Source organism: Salmo trutta, chromosome 13 (assembly GCF_901001165.1).
Source record: "Salmo trutta chromosome 13, fSalTru1.1, whole genome shotgun sequence".
Lineage (NCBI taxonomy): Eukaryota > Metazoa > Chordata > Actinopteri > Salmoniformes > Salmonidae > Salmo > Salmo trutta.
Genome location: NC_042969.1, coordinates 60214666 through 60217349, shown reverse-complemented (window position 1 = coordinate 60217349; position 2684 = coordinate 60214666). Strand labels below are relative to the sequence as shown.

General features: G+C 43.4%; 1 pseudogene; it reads right to left on the bottom strand.

Moving 5' to 3' along the window:
* Window positions 1–1745: 1745 nt before the first annotated feature.
* LOC115206797 (serine palmitoyltransferase small subunit B-like) lies at window positions 1746–1993 on the bottom strand (annotated as a pseudogene).
* Window positions 1994–2684: the final 691 nt, after the last annotated feature.

Sequence of the window (2684 nt, the reverse complement as noted above, 5' to 3'; positions counted from 1 at the left end):
GATCTTCTAGTCACGCAGTGATAAGTACTAGGCTTGTGTTTTCTTCTCTCAGAAGTTACAGTTCAACTGTGGGGTCACAAGAGAGATGAGAGTGGGTTGACCACTCTAAGACATCGCTTTTCATTCTGGCCAATTTGACTGTTTTTGATTCATATAATTCCATTCAGCTCTATGCATTCTGAAGAATGATGGTTGATCAAGCAAAGTCAATGACAAAGCAAAGCCTGAACCAGAGAGCTAATATTTCCTCTTGCTCATCATCAACCTTCGTGACATAGCAACAGTGAAAACACTGCAGATAGGGACAGGGCTGTGTACACAAGGATATGATTGTTTAGTTTGATCAATGTATGCATTGAATAATCACCGGTTAAATGTAGGGTTGGGAGGAAAATATCACAACCTTGTAATCTTTGCCAGGACTCAATATCTCTGATTAGATTGTATAGCAGGAGACTAGTCTTGGGAAATATTTGCTTAATGACTCAGTAATTTAAGTGCAAGATGCCAGCCATTGGTCAATGGTCATCATTAGCACTGTCCAGTGGGTTTAAGTGCATGTAAATGTGTTGGGATCAGTAATGTCTCCCTCTATATCAGACAGCCGTCAACAGCCAGTGATAAGTGTCATTACCTGCAGGCAAATGCAAAACACAGAGACTTGATCTGCACTCACACAGGATACCTGGGGCCTCATTTATAAAACTAACAATCAATTTTGATCTTAAGTATGACTTCATGCAGAAACCACGTATAAGTAGTCATTTATAAAACCTTACGTTGACGTGGAAATGATCTTATCTCCACTCAGAGTCTAGACTTGACGGAAGTGATTTTCCTGCTGGTTATGTACGGCTATTCTTTTTATCCCTTGCAGTTTAAGGTCAAACCATTTCTTTTTCACATCAGACAAAGTTCTGTCTTGCTGCCCCACCTCGTTCACTGCAGCGGCGACACACTCCCAAGCTACCTGTTTGGCTTTGTTTGTCAACCCACTATTTAGTCCATCAAATAATACGTGTTGCCTGTCTTCAATCTCCTCTACCATCGCCGTGATCTCGTCTTCCAAAAAGTTAGCTTTTCTCTTTTGGCCCATGGCTATTCCTGACTAAACCCTCATTTGTGCTAGCATTCTATAACGGGAAATCGCTGATTGTAAGGCACGTTCAGGTGCTGTCAATTTTAAGTTAATTTTAGATTTATAGATCACAGGTGCGTAAGTTCCAAATGGGCTTCTTAGAACCTGCGTAAGCAAGTTTTTTATGCTCAGTATCTTTTATGAATCGAACGTAAGCACACCGTCGGAAATTATCTTACGACTAAGTTCAAGTATAAATCTAAGAACATTTTTATAAATGAGGCCCCTGGACTGTTATAGAATGAGAAAAATGTAAAAGAACAAACAAGGCGTTTCACAGCAAAGGTGTACAGTATAATACCGTGGGTAATGGAGTAAAGGGAGGTATTCTCCCAGAATATTTAATGGAAACATCCTAAACTTAGCCTTCTTTTGCTGAGTAGGTAGTAGAGTATTGTGGTTCGGGAGAGTCGTGGGTGCCTGTGTGTGGGTAAGGGCGGTGAGAGAGACCTGAGAGGTAAGACGGCCATCGAATCAAGTGAGGTCAAGGTCAAAATCTTAGATAGGGGTCCTCCCTTCTCATTCCCAATCTCCCTCCCTCCCTCCCGCCATCCATCCATCCATCCATCCATCCATCCATCCATCCATCCATCTATCCATCCACTGCTTAGTTTATGAGTGCCATGGTGCTCTCTGGCTGTTCCTCGCAGATCCCGCAGAAGAACTTGACTGCCAGACACACGTGGACAGGCACAAAGACGTAGGAGGTGTAGATGACCATGGCCATGGATGAGAAGAGGACAGAGTTGAAGATGGACTGCTCCCAGGGCTCAAGCACATTATGCCTGTGATGAGCAGGTACTGGTAGTACAGCCAGCCCAGGTACTCCTTCAGGTATTTAAAATCCGCCCTCATACTGCTCCAGTGGTCAGGGTGAGGATGGGAGAGGGAGGGGCAGAGAAATTAACAGAGAGAAAGACAGAGAGAGGGAAGGGGGAGTGATAGGAAGATAGGAGACAGAAGACAGAGACAGAGAGGGAGAAAGAGAGAAAGGAGGATGGCAGTGATAATGGCAGCAGGGGACACATAATGGGCATAATCACACAAACAAACACACAAGACAGACGACACAACATCAATCATGTGGAAAGATATACAGTTAGTCGCTTCACCTGCACTACCTGATAGATAAACCTATTTTCCCAGGAGGAAACACCAATTGAAAAAGGGAAAACACTTAGTAGGTGAAAGATTAACTTACCATGTGTGTGGGTGTTTGTTGGAAAAAGTAGTTCAGTGGTAAAACCTCAAGTTTTTGTCGTAGTCTCATTTTAAACCCTAGTCTTCTTCAGCTTTCAATGCACCTGCTACTATGTAATTACCCATGTCATGTCTTACATACCTACCATATCCTTGGGGGAGCTAACAATGGAAAATGGTATTAGAAAGCACACTACATGTGGGTCTGTGTTTATTAATGAGAAGGTCCAGGGTCAATCACAGCCCATGGCCCCTGGGGTCTCTCTGGTAGGGAGGCACTGTAGAAATTAGCTCCTGCGAGCCCCAGACAAGGTAAATTAAATCTGCATACACTCATGCGTGCACA